Source organism: Emydura macquarii, unplaced genomic scaffold, assembly GCF_026122565.2.
Source record: "Emydura macquarii macquarii isolate MOO-44397 ecotype Brisbane River unplaced genomic scaffold, CSIRO-AGI_Emac_v2 contig_1043, whole genome shotgun sequence".
Taxonomy (NCBI): Eukaryota; Metazoa; Chordata; order Testudines; family Chelidae; genus Emydura; species Emydura macquarii.
Genome location: NW_027131180.1, coordinates 12,170,729 through 12,197,841, shown reverse-complemented (window position 1 = coordinate 12,197,841; position 27,113 = coordinate 12,170,729).

Genomic DNA, 27,113 nt, shown 5'->3' with positions numbered 1-27,113 from the left:
ACTTACTCAGTCAACTTCCTGATTGACTGAGTGGGTCTCACTGACTGCTCAATCGATCCTGAAAGATTGATCTGGCGGCGGCGATTTTGTCGCCATCAGTGTAAACGTAGCCTTAGTCTACACCCATTTTTGTACATGTATAACTATGTTCTTATAGATCTGATTATTTTAAAAAAACCAAAACTATATAATTATACCAATACAGTAACAGTTATACTGGTTGTCCACAGTTCCCACACAGGAATAAGTTCCACTTTTATAACTGCATCCAAACTAAAGGAGTTGTACTTCCTTTAACTATGCTGGTATAGTTAAAAGCCTACAAGTTGAATGTATGGAAGGCTGTGATAATGAATGAAATTTTAAAAACCCCAGACATTTTCCTGTGTCTGTGGAAAGTTATTCAGATTTCTATGAAATGCATGCTAATTAGAGTTGAATTAAAAATATAATTAACAAACCATTTCAAAACTTCTTGATGATTTAGCAAACAACCCCTGAGCAACAGGCAAAGCAAACAGGGCTTGTAGGGCCTTGTAAGGCAGAGACAACAAACAGTTCCACGTTCCTTGATTAAGTGCATTTCCCTATGTACAGAGCTCTCTTCTAGCGCCATCTTATGGTTTAAAATAGCGCTGCAGTCTCTGTAGATATATATCTTATTAGATATCCTTCCCTGGTAGGTTCTGGTACAGCTTTTTCTAGTGCGTACAGTAAACATTGGCATTCAGTAGAGCTGTCTAGATGAGAACTGAGGCTGGGCCAGAGAGCTAAGGTCAATAGAAATCTGCAGGGTTTCCCTCCCCTCCAAGCTGCAGAATTTCTGTGCGTTCTAAGTTGGTTTTCTATCCTGCTTGGCCCAGCTCTTACATTTTAATAATTAAAATGTCATTCACAACAGTTTATTATTATAATCTGCCTACGTTGATGCTAGACTAAATTTTATAGGAAACCTGCAAAATCTCAGAAGATACAGCAGGGGTGTTCACCACATTTTAGCTGACATTATAAGCATCTTTGTCCCTAATTATTATGGACACAAGCAAGCACATCAGTTATCCAAATAATTAAAAGAATAACAAGGCATAGCCATAGAATCTGCTGCTGTGATGTACTGAGAACCTCACAGGATCAGGGCCATAATCCTACAGGCATCCTTTCAAGTAATGTCTCAGTTGTGGGGGTGGAAAGCTGAACAGCAGGGCAGGGACCTTGGAATTGTATATGCATCAGGGAACCAGCCCCTCCAAGTATGCCCCCATCTATTCCATCTCCCTAGTTCAGTCCACTAAGTGCAGTAGTCCTTATGTTGTTTGTTTTGATATTCTATGTAGTGTATGCTGCCCCCAGATTTTCAGTGTGTCTCAGGTCAACATGTGGCTGCATTGTGGAAGTTGTTGAGAGCAGGCTAGAGGTTGGGACAGCTGGGGCTTTGGGCACCCAGGAAGGTATGGGTGGCAGTTTGTGTGTTTGCTCTTGTGAGGGCAGTCCCTGCCTTGCTCTTAATACAGCACACACACACACATCTAGGGTGAGTATCCATAATTCACCATCCCATTCCTGGTCGTTTTGTTGAACCTTTAGTAAACCAACATAAACCTTAGCCTGAGCTTCCTCCTCAGCTGGCTGTTTCTAGGGTTTTGTCCTACAAGACCACCTTTGCCACCCTACCACCTTTAACTCAGGAGGACACACAAACGCTTTTATCCCTTTGGCTAATGAGATCCACCGGATCTCACTTCCAGCATTACTCAGCAAAATAACCCCGCAGCTCCATGAACCCGTTATAGCTATCCAGAAGGTAGGTGGGGGTTTGGTAATGGGGTGGGGAAGCATTTCCTCTTTCCTTTCTCAGTTTGAAGTGCCTTTAAATTGGGTGGGAGGGGGATGTGAGCTCCTCATTCCCTGCCCCAGCAATGCTTGAGAAGAACTAGCTGTCCCATTGAACCTCACCTCAATACCAAACTAAAGGGGGAAAACCCAATAGCTTGGGCCACTACAGACCTATATCAGTATAACTATGTCGCTCAGGGATGTGAAAAAGCCACACACCTGGGAGCCATAGTTAAACTGACCCCATGTAGACAGCACTATGTCGACAGGAGTGCTTCTCCCATCGACTTAGCTACAACCTCTCGGGGAGGAAGATTAACTATGCTTGGCAAAAGTTCTCCTGTCAGCGTTGGTAGCGTCTTCACTATAGCGCTACAGCAGCGCAGCTGTGCCACCATAGTGCTGTGCATGGAGACAAGCCCTTGATGTTTTTACTAGAATGATTAGCAGCAGACTAGTTAACAGTGTTGACGTTTAAATTGTCATCATTAGTCAGTGCTGTACCGTGGGTATCCGGTGCCTGGGAGCCAAGCCTACATTTGCGTCCCCACCCACCTCACACGCCCCACTTCCCCACACAGGGCAGGAGGGGTCCCAGCACTGCCCCCCAGCTGCCCTGGGGAGGAAGAGGTCTGTATCTGCGGGGGAAGGGGAGGCCTGGTGGGCCACAAATGCAGGCTTGGTTCAGCCCCACTTTCCCCCGCACTTACCTGCCGTTGGTGCCCACCTCTCCTGCTGCAGCCCCAGCACCAGCTCAGATGGGCAGCTCACCCCCTGGCCGGGGGGGGGTAGCGAGCCAGCCCTTCACGATGCATGGAGGTGGGGTGCAGGAACAGGAGCAGCTGCCCTTCAGCCTCCTGTGCCCCCCACCCGTCATGAAGGGTCGGCACAGCGCCCTGCACTTGCCCGCCGCTCCAGCCCCGCAGTCTCAACCCCAGCCTGGTGCCCCCTACCCACAAGCTGGCACTTGGGGCCCTGCCTTCCCCCCCATGCCTTCTTGGTACACCACTGTCAGGCTTCCATATTAGCACCACATTGAGATGCATGAGAGCGGTTCATACAGAGCTGTTGTTTCAGGGTCTTTATGTATAGTGCATGTTTTGAAAGTAATCACTGCAACTACAAGAATGAGAGACTTCAGGGCTTGTTTACACTTGAAATGCTACAGCAGCACAGTTTCAGGGCTGAGTGGCACACCTGTAATCAGGGCCCAAGCATAATTTTTTCAGGCCCAGTACAAACTTGTAACACGGGCCCCCTCCCACACACATACCTATGGGGATTACAGCCTGGTCCGGGCCCCTGGGCCCTGGTAAAGTGTACCCTTTCCCCCCTCCCCACATGGGGGCCCTGGCTGTAATGCATCAGTGTACACACTACCTATACCAATGGGAGAAATTCTCCTGTCGGTGTAGGGAATCCATTTCTCCAAGGTTTGGTTGCTAGGTTGACGGAAGAATTCTTCGGTTGACTTAGCACTGTCTACTCTACACCAAGGGTTAGGTCAGCATAACTATGTCACTCGGGTGTGGATATTTCACACCTTGAGTGACATAGGTCAGTCAACCTAACTTTTTAGTATAGACTAGACTGAGGCCAAAAAAATTTAAACTTGCGTGCTTAAAATCAGGCTCCAAACTCCATGTTGAGGCATCTAAATAAAAGTGGTCTGATTTTTCAAAGTGGTTGTGCACCTGCCACTCCCATTTACTTTGATGGAAATTATGTCTATTAAATACTTCTGTAAATCAGACCACTTATATTTACACACGATCACATTCTCCACTGGGTCTTGCCTGTTATCAATAACTGTTGTGGGCTAGGCAAATACTTAAGTCAGACCAAATTGGTTTGGGAAAGGCAGTGTAATAGTTAATCAATCTGGTTTACTAAATGATGGTTTGGGGGGGAAGACAATTAAAATGTGTTTCCTATAACAAAAAATCATCCTGGAATAGCCACCTCTAATGTGAGAAATGTTAGAATTTGAGACTTCTGGAGAGCTATATAAACCTTTGGAAGAATAAACAGGAATTCAGCTGTAAGCCAGTAAAATGTCAGTCTAGTATATAAGGATTTCATCTTACTTAACCAATATTCTATAACTAAGTTTGGGGACCTGCTTAGGGCACTTTTCCTAGGGACCCACTAAGTATAGTTTTATTTAACTGACTTTCATTTTGTGCTTTTCTTTCTGTATCGGGTGTGAAGATTGTTAAATTTAAGATAATCCTGTTGATGCACTTTGAAGTGAAAGAAACTGAATTCTAATCTCGGAGGAGACTGAATCAGAAGTGGGGGAACATATGAGTATCTAGTCAAAGGCATTGGAAAGAACAATGTTTATCCCTGAACCATGCCATAAAGCTGATGACACAGGTCAGTGTGGGTATGGAGTAAGCCGCATGACCATAAGTGGGGTAGACTTTAATAGTTTTAAAAAGGTCTACATTTAAATGGATTAAACAACTCTAAGGTTTAAGGAATTAAACATGAAGTTTATTAGTGTCTTTAAAAAACCTTCTGAAACTTCAAACAAAAACATGTGCCTATATAAAGACTTAACAAAAACTAAGTATCATTCATAAACAGTTGTTTTGAAGTAAACCACCCAATTATTTACTGCAACTACTTGCAAAGGTAAAGAAAAAGTTGTTGGTAATCTGCAACACCTGGAAAAAAAGTTTATTTTATAACCAATCTACTTCATCTCTTGGGTAATTGATATTTTGGATTGATGAATAATAACGGTGTTATTATTGGAGATATAGAATAAGACATCTAAAACAAGTGACCATCATCAAAATACCATACTGTTATTTTTAAGAAGACCCTTGTCCACAGGAACTGTAAGTTCATTGCTGTGTGTAACAACTAACTTTGTAATAGAACATCTTTTTAAGGCAATTGCTTAGCACAATTTCTTTTTCTTTGTCTTGGAATCATTTTGCTGTATGTTCTCATAAAAATCATTAGCTCCGCAGGACCATTCAAAATATAGATGAAACCCAAAGAACTGCCACAGCCCTTTGAAACAAGATAAAAATGTCAGGTGCAGTGTGCAACCAGCACTGACAGACTGTGATGCCACTGACACCTGCCTTGAAGAAATAAATGAGGTCAGAACAATGGGTCTGAAGGATGCCACAGCATTTCTGTTCCCAAAGATGTTTTATAATTAGCTACAGTAGTTGAGACCCTTCTCAAGCTTTTGCAGAAGAAACTTCTAGCTGATGCACAGAAGCATATTGTGGTGGTATTTTCAAGGAAAGGCTGGAAACTAAATAGTGGGAACATGGGGCTAGCCTCGTACCACTGATAGAGCTTTGTACTGCAGTGCAGGAACCCTGGGTTTAGCCTTAGTCCCAGTTTCTCTTTCCCCTCCCCCCGCCCCCCAATCGAGTGGCTGGGATTAGAAATGCTGTAGAGACAACAGATATAGCTCTGTGTTCACTGAGCCCCCTTATGAAGAGGCATGATTGAGTGTAGTCCCACCATTCCTTAGCTATAGAAGGTTGGTACGAGAAAATCCTGGAGGCTGCAGCATTTCATTGAAGCTACTTACTTATCTGATAAATGAAGTAGCTAGGCCAGCATTGTTTGGATATATGGAAATTAGAAAGGAGCCTGAACCCAAATCTTGGCTAAGAATATCTCTGAACTTCAGCTCTTTGGATCCAAACTGCGTAGCTCAGCCAGTCATTGATGAATGACGCTCCTTTCTTCTTTTCACACACTGTATGGTTAGCCTTGGCCCATATTCTCTCAGCCAGGGACCACAATTCTGTGAGGAGCACATAGCTCTTTTTTTTTTTTTTTTTTTTTTTGAGAACTTTAATTACCAATTAATGTTAACTCTCCTATGGTTTCCCTCCTTTACACCCTGTATTCATTCATTCCTTCATGAGACTTCCTCCCCTCCCTTCCCCCACCAAAAAAAATGCTAAAGCCAAAATCTACAAAGCAACTTAGGTGCTCAGAAAATGACAAGAACGATACAGCGATCCACAAAACCTGAATTAGGTGCCTAGTGAATGGCAAGATGTCTTAGAGTGGGAACCACAAAAGCCAGCACTCTTGGTGTGGAGTTGCCTAAGCTAGCAAATGGAAGATGTCAATGAGAGGGGTGTGTGCTAAGTCCTCCACTCTCACTGACGTAGGTGCCTAAGTCCAGGCTTTAAGAAGCACCTATCTCTGCTAGAGAGCCACAAAGCAGTGAAAGATAGGTGTTTCTTGGCCGAACTCACATGCAGGGCCCAATCTGGTAGGCAAGCTCAGGTGCCACCTAACACCACACAAAACAGCAATGAGAGGGGAAAGAAGGCAGATTTCTTCTATACCTGTTAGCCCGGTGGTTAGCACATTCACCTAGAATGTGGGAGACCGCTGATTCAAGTCTTCCCTCTGTCCTATGAGAAGGGATTTGAATGGGAACCTGCTACCTTTCAGTGCTGTAGCAAGAACTCAATGATTGTATCTCAGAGCATGACAAATACTCATCACCCTCTGAACATAGCTCTGCTCCTATTGACATATGATGGTAGTAGAGATTCACAGCGATCATTTTTTTCTTGCATTGAACAAGGAGCTTTATTTTAATAAGGAAAACAGTATTATCCCTAAAACTGTTCTCTCTTTCCTGCTTCATTGCAGAGCTTCTGGCTAGAACAGTCCCTTATAAACAAATGCTACATTCCACTCTGATGACATTGCAGTTACACTATTTCAAGCTGTACTGTGTACAGTTATTACAGAGGGATATTGTAGCAAATAAACTACAGTACTTTTCCCAAACACCAGAGCTTGGAAAAATTCTTACTTCAGAGACTTATGTCATTTCAGTAGTTTTTAAAGACTGTTATAATTTTAGTTTATCTAGAAATTACATGTTCTGAAAGAGCTTTTTTTTAATAAAACATATGTAAAAAAAATTAATTAATAATGGTATTTTAAAAGAGTAAGCCATATTAAAAAGCACCCACTTCACAGACCGGAGCAATAATGTGTCAGGCAACGTCAAAGTATTAAACAATATTGTTTGCATCATTAACACCAAAATGACACGGCTTAAGAAACCAGTTAATGATGAGGTTAAAACATGAAGTTATCATACAATATAGTTCTTGAAAGTACTAAAATTTCTAGATGGTGCAAGAAACAAATTCCCTGATGCAAATAATTTTCATATACAGTTAGATGGAAATTTAAAGAAAGCTTTTTCTATTAATTAATAAAATAATAAATATCAAATAATTCATTTTATATAATTTCACATGGTCAAAGCACTGTACAAATAGTAACTAATTCACCCAGCATCCCTGTGAGGTAGAAAGGTGGAGTATGTATTATAATTGCCATTACGCAAATGAGGAAACTAAGGCAGATAGGGTTAGGCCATTGATCATTCAGATCAAGGATTAGAAATCAGAAAATCCTGGCTCTCATCCATGAACCCTACATTAGATAATTTTCTCATTAGACCATGCTCTTTCTTAATTAGAGGAATGTTATTATATATGATACATTTAAAAACAAGACAAGAAACAGAATGACCCCTGTGTTTGTAAAATAAAAGGGCACTGTCAGCTTCAGAATCATAATTTGAAATAACTTTTTTTGTATTTTACTTTATAACTAAGAAATCAGTACAAAATTAAAATAAAATCTGTTCGCTAATTTATGTTTCATTAGTATTACAATAGTTTTTGCCGATACTTATGAAAATTACCATTAATTTCTACAGTGTTATATATGTGTATGGGGCTGTACTGCTAAATGCAAGAACATAAGGATCCTGTCCAGGAGAGCTTGGTCTAAATTGAAATTGATCTTGTTAGTATTCTGGTTACTGCTAGTTCATATCAGCATGCATCTACATGCTGTTATTCCTTATTTGGAAGCTACTTTTCCTTCCACATCTTGAAGGAACAGTGTTTCATGGAAGTGGGAAAATGCGGAGAGAGCTATCTAAGCATTTATACAGCACTTATTGTAGTACATGAGTATAAGAACGGCCATACTGGGTCAGATCAGTGGTCCTTCTAGCCCATTATTCTATCTTCCAACAGTGGCCAATGCCAGGTGCTTCAGAGGGAAAGAGCAGAACAGGTAATCATCAAATGATCCCTCTCCTATCGCCCATTCCTAGCTTCTGGCAAACAGAGGCTAGGGACACTTCAGAGCATAGTTTCCCTGCCCATCCTGGCTAATAGCCATTAATGGATCTATCCTCCATGAATTTATCTAGTTCTTTTTTGAACCCTGTTATAGTCTTGGCCTTTATAATATCCTCTGGCAAAGAGTTCCACAGGCTGACTGTGTTGTTTGAAGAAACACTTTCTTTTATTTGTTTAAAACCTGCTGCCTATTAATTTCATTTGGTGACCACTAGTTCTTGTGTTATGAGAAGGAGTAAATAACACTTCCTTTTTTATTTTTTCTGCACCAGTCATGATTTTATAGACTCCTTAATCATCTCTTTTCCAAGCTGAAAAGTCCCAGTCTTATTAATCTCTCCATATATGGAAACTGTTCCATATCCCTAATCATTTTTGTTGACCTTTTCTGTACCTTTTCCAATTTCAGTATATCTCTTTGGAGATTGGGTGACCAGATCTGCACGCAGTACTCAAGATGTGGCCATACCATAGATTTATAAAGAGGCAATATGATATTTTCTGTCTTATTATCTAGCCCTTTCATAATGATTTCCAACATTCCATTAGCTTTTTTGACTGCTGCAGCACATTGAGTGGATGTTTTCAGAGAATTATCCCCAATGACTCCAAGATCTCTTTCTTGAGAATTACCATTAATTTCTACAGTGTTATATATGTGTATGGGGCTGTACTGCTAAATGCAAGAACATAAGGATCCTGTCCAGGAGAGCTTGGTCTCAGCTAATGTGGTAACAGCTAATTTAAACCCCATCATTTTATATGTATAGTTGGGATTATGTTTTCCAATGTGCATTACTTTACGTTTATCAACATTGAATTTCATCTGCCATTTTGTTGCTCAGTCACTCAGTTTTGAGAGATCCCATTCTTACCCAGGGTTTTCAGAACCCACAGCAGTGGTAACTTAACTGTTTCACTCCAGGCAGTTTCAGGAATTAACCAGTGGGAACACAGCACTTCCCACTGATTAAGATTAATACAAGAAAGTGTGCTCTAGTCTAAAACTAGTATTTCTTAGATTTAAGCACACACAAACATAAGCAATAGGTTTAGGATGTCCCATATATAGTTACCCACAGTCTGATATGGTTTTGAGTTATCACCAGCCAGGCTTCCAGAGGCCCTCTTTCCGTCCAGCTGATGGGGCGTTTAGATGTCAGCTCCTTGCCCTAAGAAAAGCTCCCTTGGACAGCTCTGAGGTATTTACTTTTACCTAATCTTTTATAGCTAACTTTTGCAAAACACATAGCTCATAGTGACCCCTACTGGATCATCATTTCTCCTAACGTCAATACAGTACTCATTAAAAAATATTCCAAACAATCTTAGCCATAATAAACTTCTGTATCAGAGGCACCTAAATTCAAGGTTCCTGTCCACTTGTTTCCTTTCAGTCTCAAATTGTTGACTTTTTCCTCCCATTCTGATTAATAGAAACTGCCAGCCTGCAGCTAGCATCTGACCTTGCGTCTAGAAGCCCTGCTTGTTCAAATTAACCTTTATCTATGTGGTGTTCTATTTTATCAATTCAGACTGGCTGAATGCACACAATATGATTGCAATTGGTTTGATCAACTTCTGGGGTAACACCTTTTTAACTCTTCACAGTCTGCTTTGGACTTAACTATCTTGAGTAGTTTTGTATCATCTGCAAATTTTGCCATCTCACCATATACCCCCTTTTCTAGATTATTTATGAATATGTCAAACAGTACTGGTTCCAGTACAGACCCCTGGGGGACATTTACCTCTCTACAGTCTGAAAACCGACCATTTATTCCTACCCTTTGTTTCCTAACTTTTAACCAGTTACTGATCCATGAGAGGACCTTCCCTCTTATCCCATAACAGCTTACTTTGCTTTAAGGTCTTTGGTGAGGGATCCTGTCAAGGGCTTTCTGAAAATCTAAGTACACTATATCCACTGGATCACACTTGTCCACATGCTTGTTAACTCCCTCAAAAAATTCTAGCAGATTGGTGAGGCATGATTTCCCTTTACAAAAACCATGTTGACTCTTCCCCAACAAATCATGTTCATCTATGTGTCTGATTATTCTATTCTTTACTATAGTTTCAACCATTTTGCCTGGTACCAAAGTTAGGCTTACCAGGATTACCTCTGGAGCCTTTTTAAAAAATTGGCATCACATTAGCTATCCTCCAGTTAGCTAATACAGAAGCTGATTTAAATGATAGGTTCTATACCACAGTTAGGAGTTCTGCAATTTCACATTTGAGTTCTTTCAGGACTCTTGGGTGGATACCATCTTTTCCTGGTGACTTATTGCTGTGTAATTTATCAATTTGTTCCAAAACCTCCTCCAATGACACCTCAGTCTGGGACAGTTCCTCAGATTTGTCACCTAAAAAGAATGGCTCAGGTTTGGGAATCTCCCTCACATCCTCAGCCATGAAGATGGATGCAAAGAAGTCGTTTAGTTTCTCTGCAGTGGTCTTATCTTCCCTGAGTGCTCCTTTAGCATCTGGATCGTCAGTCATTGTTTAGCAGGCTGGTTGTTTAGCACTGGTTGTTTAGCAGGCTTCCTGCTTCTGATGTACTTAAACATTTTTTTGCTGGTTTTTGTTGAGTCTTTGGTTAGCTGTTCTTCAAATTCTTTTCTGGCCTTTCTAATTATATTATTACACTTCACTTGCCAAAGTTTATGCTTCTTTCTATTTTCCTCAATAGGATTTAACTTTCACTTTTTAAAGGATGCCTTTTTGCCTTTAACTGCTTCTTTTACTCTATTGTTTAGCCCCAGTGGTGCTTTTTTGGTCCTCTTTCTATGTTTTTTAATTTGGGGTATACTTTTAAATTGAGCCTCTATTATGGTGTCTTTAAAAAGTTTCCATGCAGCTTCCAGGGATTTCTCTTTTGGCGCTGTACCTTTTCATTTCTATATAACTAACTTCCTCATTTTTGTGTAGTTCCCCTTTCTGAAATGAAATGCTACCATGGTGGTCTGCTTTGGTTTACCAAGCAGTTCAGCTATATTCACCTCTTGGCCCAGATTCTGTGCTCCATTTAGGATTAAATCAAGAATTGCCTCTCCTTGGGTTCCAGGACATGCTAAATGAGAATGTTACTAAATAAATCTGTTTAATGTTATATAACTATTAAGTGTTTGAGGTTTTTTTAATAAAAAAATCCTCACATTTATACACTGTGGGTCAAATTCAGCCTTGAGGAGTGCAGTAACATAAGGGTTAAATTTGGTTCAGTATTTCACCCCTACTCCCACTTACCCACCCAGGCCCTGACTCAGCACTTGTGTGCATGCTTAACTTTAAGCATATATTTAAATCTGTGAAATCATGCTTTATATTAAGCACATGTTTAAGAGCTTTGCTGAATCAGGGCCCCAGTCAGTAACTATTTCCTTCCCACTCCCTACAAAATGAAAATAAACTTAAGACAACATTCTAGTATTCTCCAATGCCCCTTTCTACTGCTTCCCTTGCATGGCTTGACCAACTGTCACACGCACCATGCCCTTCCCACAGCAAACAACAATCCTTGATCAATTCTCATCTTAAGTTTTGGGGATGCTCCAAAACCATTTTCTTTGGCAGTAGCAGCAAGTGGGGAAGGGAAATTGGAGAGGCCTTTGGTGGCATGACTGGCTGACCCACTCTGCCATTGAGAGGTGGCTTTGGAGGTACAGAAGTCTCACAGAGGAGAGATTTGGGGTTTTATCTCTGCCACTACAGGGAGTTCCAGTGGCTTCTTTTTCCTCCCCTGTAGAGGCCCTGGAAACAGCTGTTCTCATCATTATGGAGGGATTCAGGCAGCATTTTCTTCTTTCTTCACCTCACTGTGGGGTGTCATGGTGGCAGCTGCATTTCTCCCCTTCCCCAAGGGGAATGCCATCTTGTTGTTGAGCACGTGAGATATGCAGCGCTCCAGTCAGGTAGCTACTTCTGTGATGGCTGTTCCTTGCATGCTGTGTCCATATGCATGCAGACACGTGTGCTGGTGAACACATTCCATCCTGGGGCTTTGGGCTTGGTCACCAGTGACAAATGCTCTAAGCCAGTGGTTCTTAACCTGAGTTCGATCGAACCCCAGGGGTTCGGTGAGTCAGTCTCAGGGGTTCGGCGGAGGTGTGTGTGTGTCCATTCCGTTCACCAGGGTTGCCAGGTGCATTAATATACTTTTGGCATTCACACAATACTTTTATGGCATTTTCAATGTTTCACCATAAGAAACTGAAGGATATTGACGAATATTTATGGCAAATTCTAAAATTTGTTGCGTAATTTAAGGCAAAAAATGCCATACATGGCACGACCTGGCAGCCCTGCCGTTCACCCCACTCGTATGATTCATGACGTCACGCTCCGCACGGCCATCATTGGCTGCTCGCTTGGCCTTGATATCTGTGCTGCAGAGAACTTGGTCGCTCAGTAGTCGACTTGTGACTGTCGTGATTGTACGTCATTTGTGATTTCCTTTTTAATATTCCAATCCCTTCGTACTATGTTGAGCAAAAAAAGAAAGTGGTCGGACGAATACGTACAATACGGATTCACATGTATAACGGAATGTGATGGGAGTCAGTGTCCTCAATGCATGATTTGCAATGCCAAGTTGAGTAATTCTAGTCTAGCACCGGCAAAACTAAGGGAACACTTCCTAAAGCTGCATGGAGATGGGAAATACAAGAACACAACGCTTGCTGAATTCAAGGTGAAGAGAGTCAGATTCGATGAAAGGGCTACTCTGCCTGTTCTCGGCTTTGTACCCATCGACAAACCGATCTTAACAGCATCATACGAAGTTGCGTACCTGATCGCAAAGCAGGGAAAACCACACACCATTGGTGAAATACTCGTAAAACCAGCTGCGTTGAAGATGGCGAATATCATGCTGGGAAAAGCTGCTGAAAATAAGTTGTCCCAAATTCCTCTTTCAGATGACACCATCAGCAGCAGAATAGATGACATGAGCAATGACATCTTGGCTCCAGTAGTTGCAGATCTGATATCAAGCCCAGCAAAATTCAGCCTCCAACTCGACGAGACCACCGATGTTTCCAATCTAAGCCAGCTTGTTGTATTTGTGCGCTATGTGAAAGACGACATGATAAAGGAAGATTTTTTATTTTGTAAGCCTCTTACAACAACAACTAAGGCAGCCGATGTGAAGAAACTTGTGGATGACTTCTTCAGAGACAATGATCTTTCGTGGGATATGGTTTCTGCAATTTGTTCGGACGGAGCTCCAGCCATGCTGGGACGAAACTCTGGTTTTGGTGCGCTGGTGAAAGTCGATGCTCCACACATCATTGTTACGCACTGTGTTCTGCACAGGCATGCGTTGGCAACAAAAACCTTGCCTCCAAAACTGGCAGAAGTATTAAAAATTGTAGTGGAATGTGTGAACTATGTGCGAAATAGTGCTCTGAAGCACCGCATCTTCAAAGAGCTGTGTAATGAAATGGGCTCTGAATTTGAGGTACTTCTGTACCATTCTAACATTCGGTGGTTATCCCGGGGAAAGGTGCTGAATCGTGTTTTTGCCATGCGTGTGGAATTAGCCCTGTTTTTGCGAGAGCACCAACATTGTCATGCAGATTGCTTCGAAAATTCTGAGTTCATTCTCATTTTGGCGTACATGGCCGATATCTTCGATGCTCTCAATCATCTCAATCAACAGATGCAGGGGGGTGGAGTCAACATCATCAAAGCGGAAGAAAACCTGAAGGCTTTTCAAAAAAAGCTACCGTTATGGAAACGACGAACAGAGAATGATAACTTCGCAAACTTTCCCCTGCTGGACGACTGTGTAAGTAAGATCGAAGACGTGTCTGGAATCGGAGACATTTCTGTACCTGGGGAACTGAAGCAAGCAATTGCCATGCACTTAGATGAGCTCGCAAAGTCTCTCAACGGATACTTCCCCACCAGAGAGTCATATCCAGCATGGGTGAGACAGCCATTCACGTTTAGTGTTGCGACAGCAGATGTCAATGATGAGTACCTCGACGAAATCATTGAACTTCAGCAGAGCCAGGTTCAACAGCAGCTCTTCAGAACAACAACGCTCTCAACGTTTTGGTGTCACCAAATCGTACCGTACCCTCTTATTGCTAAGAAAGCCCTTGAGATACTCATACCGTTTGTTACAACATATCTTTGCGAGCAATCCTTTTCGAGGATGGTAGACATAAAACCGAAGAAAAGGAACAGACTTTGTTGCGAAAATGATATGAGAGTGGCACTTGCCAAGGTGAAGCCGCGCATTTCTGAACTTGTCTCTGAAAGGCAACAGCAAAAGTCACATTGATTTGCAGTAAATATTCATTGAGTTATGTTTTTGTTTTTGTGTGACATTCATGTTTTGTTGGTTTTGTTCTTTGAACACAGTGATTTTATGTGCAACTGATGCATGGTTCATTTTGTGCACTAATAAAATATATATATCTATGTTTTGAATTTGAAAAAAAAACATTTTATTTTTCCAACTATGAAGGGTTCGGTGAATGCACGTATGAAACTTGCGGGGTTCAGTACCTCCAACAAGGTTAAGAACCACTGCTCTAAGCAAACAGAGAGGATTACAAGCAAAGTTAAAACCAATGCAGAAAGTAAGAATTTAGATTTACCCCTCCCCCCCAGCACTACATTTGGGATCCTAATTAAATTGACAGCATCCCTTTAATTTCTGTGTTCCCAAAGACACTTTTTATTACGGATATTTTTTCCTGTTTTGGGCCTGATCAAAACCTCAGTGCAGTCAGTAAAATACTCCCTTTGACATCAGTGGGCTTTGGATCAGGGGCTAAAAGCCTTTATAATCTTTTCCTACTTTCCTTTCAAAAACAAAACCAATCCTTATTTTTTGTCAGAAATTAAGTACAAAACAGCAAAAGCTCTAAAACATCTGGTCCCCTTGGAGCCCTCCTCCTCCCCCTAAGCCAATAGTCTTCATCATCCATGAATTTGAGGATCCAGATGTTCTCAGCCCTGACCAGTACCTCCTTGGTGCCACCACTTGCATTTTATTTAAATGTTGTTTTTCTTTTGGGTCATGTGATTTGAGCTTTATTTTGTAAATGCCATTGGGATCATTGGAGCATTGCCGGGCAGCCTTCAACAACATGGACCGGACAAGAATTTCTCGTGTGACAGCGTGGGCATCTGGAGGCGTTCTGTGCCGATAAAGCATCTGTGTTGTTGGGAAAGCACTCTGGTGTTTTTGCCAAACTGAAGGGAAAACGTCTATGCCTAATTGGATGGCAGCATTTGAATCACAAACTAGAACTTTCCATGCAGCAACATGCACACAAATCTTACAACAGAGTGAATTGTTTCAGAATCTACACAGAGAAATGATGCAGCTAGTTCACTAACACAATCAGAGGGTATTCAAGGCAGCAGCACAGACTCTCAGAGGCAGCTGAAAAAAATTTTTTTTAAGCTAACAAGCTAATCACACGGCTAATTGACGTGTTCCACAGCTCAGAATCAACCCAAGGACCATTTCAATGCCAGGCAAAGGAGGCAGGGGATGAAGGACTGCTGAGTTGTGTCACTTTACACAAAACAAGTAAGCCCAGTACAGTTTTACAAGGCACTGGTGGATGGCATGTATGCTAGACTGAACATGCCTCACAAAGGGGCCCTTAAACAATATTTTATTGCTTCCCAAATAATTTCTGTGTTTCTAGGCTTTGGAGAAGACGATTTAAGGGAAATGGGTTGATTTCCTCTAAATAAAATCCTTCTGGGTTACGAAATGAATTCAGTGATCTGAAAAGGACAGCAGGTCAGTCTAGCCTGGAGAGGCTGTGCGTGCCAGCGGATGTGTGCAGCTGATATTATTATATTCAGCCCATCATAATACGATAGGGGCTTCAGTGAGATAAATGATATCTGCACACCTTGGAAAGCCTCACTGACTGTTGATTATCCATCATCTGTCGTGTTAATCCCAATACTTGCGCCCCATAAGGCACAGTGAACTGTGTGGCTCAAACCGTCAGAGTCATCCTAGGACTGAGTCTGGAGAGAGAGAGAGAGAGTGTGTGTGTGTGTGTGTGTGTGTGTGTGTGTGAGAGAGAGAGAGAGAGAGAGTCTGCAATGGTTTGCCCAGAAGCCACCTGGAGAAGCTTTTTGCAAACTTTGTTGCCCTTTCTAGCTGCTAGTCAGTTTATTTTCAAGTCTGAGCCTGGTATGTTGGGGAGGGGTCACATGGGGAAAATTACAATGGGCAACTTTAAAATATAGGCGTTTACTGTACCATGAAATTTGCCTCTGCATCAGTACTTGCAGTCTTCTTTACACTTAGAATGGAAAAATATTGCAAAGTCCACAGTATGTTTAACCACTGTGCCACTCAGTCTAGCATAGGGGAGTTCTCAACTGGCATAAAGGCAGCAAAGCCTGCTCCTACACCAACTGCTCCCCGTTGCCTGCCATAGAGGCCATGTCAGGGGAGGGAGGGGAGGGAAGGGCCATGTTGGGGTGGGAAGAATTGGAAAGGGGCGGAGCTCCACCCCACTATGTCAATTCTCAACTGGCTACTGGTCTGTAAGGGACCATAGATAGTTGTTGTACATTTGGAGCACCCACCAGGCTGCTCTAATTTAGAGCCTGGGCTAGGGCCAGGACAGTTTAAGAATCAGCATGGGCTCTCTGATGGCCCATTCTCTCTCCTATGTTCTTGGCACAGGAAAGAATCTGACCCTCAGTTTTTCATAGTGCAAGTCACTAGCTATTTTTTCTGTGTCCTTGATTGGCTGAGACTATCCCATGTGAGCATGAGGGTCAGCCTCGCTCAGTAGAAGCTATTTCCACTTGGTTTCTCAGAAAGCAGCTGCATACATTTCCGAGAAATTCTCCAAACCAGTTGGGAAGTCAGGAAAAAAGTGGTCTCTTGTCCCTTGTGTCTGTCTGACTCTGGCAGGGACTGCTTTCGCACATTGTTCTCTTTAACGCCTACAGTACTGGGCACTGTCCAATCCACAAAGTGCAAGACTCTTTGGATCCGGGGTGCATAAAGTGCAAAAATGAAAATCAATGGAGGGAAAAGTTATCTCAATTTTTATTAACCTAAAATATTTATTTTGGGTTTGGCCTGAAGGTTTGGGTCTGAACCATGATAACCATCTCTGCTGCTAGCAAGGAGTTAGTGCTCAGTTTTGTAACTGGGTTCAGTGGGACTGTTCATGTACTTATCGTCAAGCATGCAGGTCAGCGCTGTGCTGGATCGGGCCAGATGCTCTTGCAGGCATGAGCCCTTAATTAAAAATACCGGAAAATTCCCTGCAGTTGCAGTTTCTCAGTCTGATAATCCATCTCTCTTGCACAAAGCCCACTAGTCTCTATTTGACCTATTAGTACAGAAAGAAGGAGATTACCAATAGGGATGAGCAAATTATTTGGATAAAATAAGAACCAGTCCTAACCTAACGCTCCAAATCTGATTATGTTTTGAGCTTTGGAAAGTGTGCTTAACTTTTTACATTTATTTTTCATAGTCCTCTCTACTTCCCACTTTGAAATGAGGCCAGAAGTACCCAAGTACCTTAAGTAAGACCATTATGATATTTTGAATCTGGATGAAATCAAGAAGTACCAGATATTGCACACTTATATGCATGTGAACACTTGCAAAAAAAAACCCCCAAAACCTCAATACCTATTTCTAGATCAAAGAGAGTCAGATAACACCCAAATTTTGGGATACTTAGTCAAGTCAAAATGGAATTTCCACATTGAAATGCTAGGTCAGATCCAAATCAAGATCAGAATGTTCCCAAAGTTATGAGGGCTTTGACTGTGGGGCGTTGATTCAGAGCCATGTATATGCAACAAACCCTGCAAATTGCACCCATCACTACTTGCCAGTGGTCTTATCTGAGCGTTTAAAGGCTCAAAATTCCAAATGGCCCAGATAATGCCCTCTCTGTCTTCCTTTATCGCTTAGCTACAACGTGGCTCTTAAATATAGTTAAAAGGTTTTATTTCTGTCTGCAAATAAAGAAAAATAATATTATAATCTAGACAATCCTAACTGTGGCAGATAACCATGAGCCAGCATACAGTGTTGATGGGCCTCCAAATGCTCTTTATTTCCTGGCCTTACAGTTTGAAGCTTTTAGCACTCATGTTTAAGCACAAGAAGGTTTTGTTACTGATGGTTAATGCTATACATCTCCATCCCCTACCACACTCTGTGAAACAACTGATATACTGAATTTTCCTTTTTGTCAACATTTACCGTTATGTACAGTAATGGATCTGCTAAAGTTTATGAGCACTGTTGCCTGATCTTTCTGAAAAAGGAAAACAATCTGCCACAAAAATAAGGCATATATTCTTGGGGATAATAACACTTCCTTACCTCCCAGGGGTTTTGTGATGATAATACACCAAGGATTGTGAGGTGCTCGGGTACTACTGTGAGCGGAGCCATATAAGTTCCTAAAATAGATGACAACTGTGCAATAGCGTTACTTTTTGGCTATTTATTTTAGGAACTTATATGGCCAAAGTTACCATAGTATCTCGCACCTCACAATCTTTAACGTATTATTAGCACAACACCCCTGTGAAGTTGGGAAGTGCTTTTATCCCCATTTTACAGAAGGAGGAAAGAAGCACAGAAAAATGGCCAGATTTTTAAAGGCATTTAGGTGCCTAACTCACACAGGAAGTCTGAGACAGGGCAGGGAATTGAATTCAGACCTCCTAAGTGCTAGGCGAGTGCACTAATGACTGGACCATCCTTCCTCTATTACGTACCTTTCTTCTTATCCCATCTGAAGCGTTGCAAAAACACTGTGGCTGTCTGATGACCCTATTTGCCTGTTTACTTTGCACAGGAGAGTAACAGACAAGGGGGAGTGGAAAAGATGCTGCAACAGAGTTACAGAAAAGGTAACCTCATCCCCTTTCAGGTGCTGTTGACAGATTAGTAGATCCTTCCTGACTGAGAAATAGCAGCCATGGTTCTCCCTCTCCCTACTCCAGAATATATAATAAACACACTGAGCCAGGTCAAGAAACCCTAGTCCGAACCCTGGGCTTCCCATCTTTGGCCTTGTAGTGAAATGGCAGCTCCAAAATCGTCTTCTACCTTAAGTGATTTCATCCTGCAGAGCTATAGCCCTTATTAAGTACAAGACTAGCCAAAGTTTTTGTCCTCTTGTCCACCTTCCCTGAAGATACAGGAGGGCCTCTGAACTTATGTCCAAATCACGACCTCAGTCTCATGTTAATTTCCTAGTGAGACAGCTGCAGAGTTCTCAGCGAAGCAAAACCCATGGGCTTGCAGATGCATTTTCCTATTAGTTTTCTATGGGAAAAGTACAGATTTGGGTGGTAAGCACTGGCCGGAGGCCTGGTGCTCCACTCCCTTTCTGCAAAAGAGATTTGGCCTACAGTCAAATTCTCACATTTCCTAAGCAAGGGAGAGCTACTGACCTGGGAGAAAACATTGGCTACAGCCCTGCTGTCCAATCCATTTTCCACAAGAGAAGCATATTTAAGGCCAGGCTGTTCCAAGTCTATATTAAAAATACGATCTAAAAGGTATCATTTGGTTTTATTTATTTATAAATGTTATAATATAGAATTCTTTGAACTTCTACAAGATTTTTCATCTCATGATCAGAAAGCTCTTTATACGCATGGAATCAATTAATCTTCACAGCACCAGTGGAAGGCAGAAGTATTACCCACATTTGACAGAGGAACAAAGTGAGACACAGAGAGGTTAAAGGTCTTGCCCAAGATCACACACTGAGTCAAATGTAGAGTCAGAAACCAGATCTGGAAGCCAAAATTTCCAGTTCCCTCCTCTAGCCATTAGGTCACAATATATATATAATTAGAACTGGTTGGAAAACAGGACATTCTTTTTGTGAAAAATGTGTTCCTTGTTTTGTTTCTGTGTATATATAATAATTACAACATTCCCAGTCAGATCCCTATATGGTATTATAAATGAGATGTTTTTATGCACATCATTAAGTTATTTGATATATGTGAGACTGAAGTGTTAGTGATTTTAAAGGTACAGACCGATAGTCACTGTAATGAAGCCAAACAAGTTAAAGATTTATGTAGGTCCAAAAAGTGTGAATAAGGCCATCAAATGTAAGCATCGCTCCAGGAAAACAATTAATGCTTATTTTCTCTCAGTTTTTAGTTTGCTTACTTTACAGATGAAAATAAATTGTTTTTTCTAATTACCATCTCTGCATGTTCAGCCTGGGTTCTGAGAATGAAACTGGGTTCTTTTTGCCTCAGTCACTAGTAGTAAAAATTCTGCAATTGGTACTTTTAGTTGAGAATTCTGTTGCTGATACAGAAGCGAGAATAGAATCCAGCTCACTTTTCCAGAGCTGTGTGACCTCTGCTGGGTTAACAGGAGTAAAACTAGGAAACATTTGTATTTGTCTCAGAGAAACTGTATTCGCACAGGGAGCACAAGAAGGTACCATTTGTAGGACAGGATTATTCAAAAGGACCTTGACAAACAGGAGAATTGATCTGAAATCAACAGGATGAAATTCAATAAAGACAAGTTTAAAGTACTGCACTTGGAAGGAAAAATCAAATGCACAACTACAAAATGGGGAATAACTGGCTAGATGGTAGTGCTGCCGAAAAGGATCTGGGGTTGCAGAGGATCACAAATTGAATATGAGTCAACAATGTGATGAAGTTGCAAAAAAGACCATCTCGTTCTGGAGTATATTAACAGGAATGTCATATGTATGATACGGGAAATAATTGTCCCACTCTACTAGGCACTGGTGAGGCCTCAGCTGGAGTACTGTGTTCAGTTCTGGGCACCACACTTTAGGAACAATGTGGACAAATTGGAGAGAGTCCAGAGGAGAGCAACAAAAATGATAAAAGGTTAAGAAAACCTGACCTATGAGGAAAGGTTAAAAAAAATCTGGGCATGTTTATATGACACAGAGGCCCACTGGTGCCAGCTGACAAAGGGTTCGCTGTTCTGTAACAGCAACTCCTAACAGACTTGACAAACTCACTACACCTGGCACGCCACTTTCATGGTACTTATCCACAAAGAACATCATGTGAAGTCTTAAATGAACACCATTGTCACACTGGTTATGAATATCATTGTAAAATGTATGTACTGCTACTATGTAAGGAGTTGTGTATAAATACTAGAAATAGATTCTTGTAATCTGTATTAAGGCAGAATTGACAAACAGGTTCTGCCAGACAAAGGATGTATAACTCCTGTCTATCGTGGTTCACATCTAAATTAAGCATTATAAGACAACACAATGGAGGGCCGATTTACATGAGAAGTCAACATGGGGATGGGAAGTCAACAGAAAGACAAGACAGTGGAAACTGAACCATAGGGCGTTGCCCTATCTCTGCGGGCAGACAATGAATTTTGGGAAATATAAGGGAAGGCAAAAAGACACCCTTTTATCCTGCACCAAGGAAGTAAACACACAGTATGTTTACATTTATGAAGACAGGATCCCAACCATGCTTTGGTTGGAAATGCTGCCAAGGACATTTGGGTAAGATAAGATTCTTTAGGCAGATTATTAGCCTCTTAAAGTTAAGTTTAGTCTCTAGGAAGCATGTTATGATTTTGTTTTATATGTAACCCTTCTGTTTCCTTTATCCTTATTCATGATCTCTTAAATCTTATCCTTTAATAATAAACTTGTGATTGTTTTCACTACAAATGTATCTCAGTAGTGGGGTGCTATATAGGAGATAATCCTCAATTGATTCAGACAAACAGGTGTATATACTATTCCCTTGGGGGCAGCAAAACTGATCTTTCTGTGAGTAACCAGTGAGAGGGGCTGGATATCACAGGGGAACACTTCAAAGGGACTCAGGGACTGGGGTGCACCTATTGTTAACCTGTAAAGCAAAATGAGGGCTAGCTTTGCCCTGAGAAGATTGTTTGGGTGGCTCACAGGTTGGTGTTGTCAGCGAGCTGACACCCAGTTAAGCAACAGCAAGTCTCTCTCTGTCTCGCTGAAGGTGGGGATTGGGGTGCGGGAGTGAGAAGGTGACTCACGGTCCTGGGCATCCCGAGAAAGCGTCACAGTTTAGTTTTGAGAAGAAAAGACTGAGGAGGGCCCTGATAACAGTATTCAAATATGTTAAGGGTGGTTAGAAAGAGGACAGTGATCAATTGTAGGACAAGAAATGATGGACTTACTCTGCAGCAAAGGAGACTTAGGTTAGAAATTAGAAAAAAATCTTTCTAGCTGTTAGGATAGTTAAACTCTGGAATAGGCTTCCAAGGGAGGTTGTGGAATCCCCATCATTTCAGGGGTTGGACAGCCACCTGTCAGAATTTCTTGGGTCTGATTCAGTGCACAGGACTGGCCTTGATGACTTCTCGAGGTCCTTTCCAGCGCTATGTTTCTATGATTCTATGATTTTTACACAGTTGCTTTTCTGACTGTATCTGTACTTGAAGTAATTCAGAAAGGGCAGGACTCTCTTTTGGTGTATATAAAACCACAAATTCTGGCATAGATTCCTGAATGGGCATGAGGCGCTCCGAAGTCAGATTTATAGCATGTGGTTCTGCACCATGTTTTCATTTCAGAAGTTAGGTTCAGCTTCCAAGGGCAAAACATGAGATTAAACAGGGCTGCGTGAAGAATAATTTTGTTTGAATTTTTAAATATTAATGAAGTGTTGACTTTAGGGAGCTTTTTCACCATTTTACTAATTAATTCATGTCCTGGCATTAACCTGTATGTATGGAATCAAAAGCACATCAAGGAAAAGATTATGAGATGATGATCTATTTTCACAGAAAGTACTAAAAGTGCTAATTCCAGCCAAAAAACACTGCTGCCTTTGTATACTTCATTAGCCCTTTTTGTTTGATTCAGCCTAAGGTCAGAATAAAGTTAGTGCATGCAAATGACATGCTACCATAGCCTGAATTTTACAACTTTGAAATGAATTTCAATAATGTATTGGAGAAAGGCTTTTAATGTCTTTTTTACTACAGAAATATTTCGTTCATGTTCTAACCATATAACTTAATTAGGAGAAAAAGTATAACCAGATGAGCCGGGTTGCTCAGAGACAGACCCAAGCTGCAAAACAGAAATCTGAATCCTGATGTAGAGTTCTGAAGAGGGCCACGTTCTGGTCCCCTTTCTCACCATTTCCCTTAGATTGGGACACTTTGTGACTAAAAGTATTGGAATCTGGCCCAAAGTTTGGGAGTGTTTGGATCTGAGATTTTGGTTCAACCTGTTATAAAGATTGGGGCCAAAGGTAAAATTCAGGTCTAGATTTCACACCGCCCAAAGTTTAGAGGTGTTTGGCTCTAAGGTTTTGATTTGGAGTCCAGCTGTGTGGTTCTACTAATAGATCTCCTGTATTTATCCTAGTCCAGGCCCTTGTATGTTCTTGTCAAGCATGGATGAAGATGAAAGGTAATCTGGATTGATCTAAAATTCAAAGCCACAATCCCACATGTAGGGGGGAAGAAAAATGTGGAGTGCTTCCTGATCATATGGGGGAGGTGGGTGCTCGTTTCCTACTTGAGAAGTGGGAAATGACTTACTCACTTTGGAGGACCTCCTCTTTTGGAATATTTTGGGCTCTGCTTTGGAACAGATTGCACAGATCAGATGATGTGTTCAATCAATCTACCACTTCAATTTATCCCTTCACAACACTTCAGCTCTGACTGTGGGTGTCTCAACCTCTCCATTTGAGTCAGTGTATATTTTTACCAGCTGTACGCTCCAAAAATAAGTATCATCTCTATAGCAAGCTGAGCCTTCATTGAGCTAGAATCAGATCACAGGAAGGGACCATTCTATTACTCAGTGCTCTGAAGATCAATGCAATGTCCTTTCACTGTACAGTGAGGATGGGACCATTACATCTTTATCTTATTTTTCCAATAATTTATCATCCTGTACATAGCTCTTTTTGGAACTAAAGCTGTTCTTGAGCTGTGGATTGGGAATTTGTATGATGGGAAAACAATAAAGATCCAGACAGAGTCAGTGGAATTTGTGCTGTACAGTAAACCAAGCGTACGTACTGAGTTCGATGCTGCTTCCAAATACACTGTTTTCTTCTTACTCCCTAAAGATTCCAGTTTTAGTATATCAGGATAAAGAAACTCAAACAACTGCTAAACAGCCTGGTTCAGAAAAATACGTGTTAAATGTTTATATGATCCCAGTTAACAATGTGGGTTTGTTTGTGCTATCACTCTTGACCATTCCACTGCTTTATCAACCCAGGCATCAGTTGGTAAATCCAAGCGTTTACCTACAGCAGACAGGCTGGCAAGCCTACCCAAGCAGTAAGGGTTTTTGAGTTTGGATACCCCTGCTCTTTGCTGGAATGTCAGACTGGCTCGTGTGCGTCTTAGTTCCCAACAGTGAAGCTGCTACCACAAGAGCTTTGTTCCTAATGGCAGCTGTTGGCAATACCACCCTGTAGTCCCCTCCCTTAAGCTCATCCCCCTTTCATTATGCCACATCAAAGATCCTTTTAAAATCTTAGCTCTGCTACTGTCAATTCCCTTTACTGGATGAGCTAGAGTGGAGCAGCTCACTGAATAAAAGTCTGTGTTCACAGAGCCAAGGGTCCTGAGATTAAATATCCCAGTGGTGCTCGTACAAATCTGGTTGATGCCTGGAAGACTGGCGTGGATGCAACGTTGGATTATTACGCGTTTATACCAACTGTGTTCCAAGAGATGGTTGGCTGCCCCACCGTATTCCAGGAGCCAGCCATTTTTTGGAGAGGATTTTCAGGGTAGGCACCGTCATCTATTTTGATGGGAGTATTCCAGCTCATTGGGTTTTGATTTGCGAATTCAGCTGTTACTTCTGGATTCTTTGCCTTTTTCCTTCTCTCCGTCCAGAAGGCAATGAAGAAAATTCAAAGGGCTGTAGGAAGGGGGCTGGTAAATAATTTTTAAAGACAAAAAGGTGGCATCTATATTTTTCAATTGCAAGCCTTTTAGTAAAATACGTTTCCACATTGCTTTGCCATATCGATTTTATTTTCTGTTTCCTACATACCGGGGTCAGTGCCAAGGCTGAAAGCATTTAGTTCATTCATATAGAGCCTGATCTTACAAGCTGCTGAACACTCTCAGCTCCCGTTACTAGTTTGTAGGAATTTTTCCACAAAAGGGAAGGTTCATATGGGGACATTCATTCTGAGGGATTTTAACAGCAACCATTACAATAGTATCTGAGGCCCTGATAATGAAAATATAGGCAATGCAGATAGCCACATCTGCGGTAAAGGTTGCCTGACATTTCCCATTATAAGATCCTATTTTCAGTTGCTTATGTCTTTGTCAGACTTTAACCATTTGGGTTGAAATTTTTCATGCCTGATATCAGCCTCAGACTGAAAGTTTTTTGGGAGGCAAATTTCAGCTCAAATGATTGTCATTTCTCAGAATGAGGGTAGGTTAAATTATATTATTTTTACCCATATAAAAAAGTTCTTATAAGTGTTTCATTGTGAGGCTTTAGCACCTCTAGGGTTTGCAGCAGGGACTCGAAGTTTGGCAAGAGAGATTCCTCTGGTATCAGAGATGTACCTTTTGATTTTCCTGTGAAAAACCTCCTATATCTGGCCAAATGATGTGCTTCTGAACATTTCAGTTTGCAAATGCTCAGTAGCAACTTGTTAGAGGTTTGCTGCTACATTCTCTGCAAACTCCATTTGCACTGAGCATGCTCCAATCTGGGGATGCAGGGAGCGAGCAGGACTACTCCTGCAGTGGTTCTCCTGGGATCTGGAGCTGAGAGCAGGGAGATGAGATGGTCTCGCTTGTGCTCTCAATGCTCCCCTGTTGGCATCCAGGCAGTGTGGAGGAGAAGGAACAGTCTGACTGGAATGCAAGGGGTGTGAGGATCCGGGAGTGGGGGAGGCAAGGAGGCAGACAGGGATAAGGGCATGACAGGTAGACTGGGCCCAAATGTCAAGATGGGGAGGGGCACGGGGACTGGGATGAGGAGCCAGGGGTAGGTGATTGATTCCCATCATCGCATGAGGTGTGAGTGGTGGTTCAAGGTGTTCTTGGCTCTTCCACTAATCAAGAAGGGCAGGGATCAGCATCACAGATGGTGGCTAATTTCCATTAGTGCTTCTATTGCTACTTGACTAGGCAGAATTCTTACAAGGAGGATATCGTGTGTCTGGCCCTGGATTATTGTTCTCTATGGCCCATGAGGCACTGAGTTCCGAGGTTTGGGTTTACAAAATTGGGTTTACAAAGTGATTTATGATCAGGAAAAATTCTTTGCAGCATGACTTAGCATCTTCTATGGCAGAAGAGAAGTAGGACCTCTTTGTCTCATTGGCAGGCCCATGCATCTGGATCCTACTCTTTCCAGAACATAAGTTTGGTGAAAATAAGAACAGAGTGTAAGATGTCTTTGTTATGTCAAACTATTGATTAACCCCTGGAACAATTTAATATGTGAAATTAGGGGATTCTCATTTTGTCTGCAGGAAAGACGTTGTAGTATTTAAGTCTATATGCTTAAGGATTTATCTGGTCACTTTTTAAAGGATGGAAGGTCCCCAGGTGGTATTAGTGGTGGCTGTTGATAAAATGTATAAATAAATATATTGTTTATTATAAATTATAATCATATAATCAAGAAGGGTGTTATTTGGAAGACTCATCACTGATTTGCCAGCTAGAAGGGATCCAGCCTCTGGCATAGTGCAGCCTGTCATGTGTGATAAGTAGATGCAAGGCCCTCTGGGGGGGAAACAGCTGTGAAACCACAGTATAAAGAGTGCTAATCTACAAACAATAGCATAAACCTAGATTGCGTCAGATTCACTTTCCTTCAACCTTTCTGTCTGTCCATCTAATATACACTACCAGAAAATCTTTTGTTACATTATTATCCAGAAAGATCCTGGTCAGTTCAACCCCAAAGGGATTTGGTTCTGAAATTATCTTTCTTTATTGCTTTGGTGACAGATCATTGTGCTCGTTTTCTAGCTGACATTGACCACCACATTTCCCAGAGGAACTTTCAGACCCTATTATATTTAAAAACTCTTTATGGCCAGGACCACATCTTCTCGGGGTGTTTTGCAGGA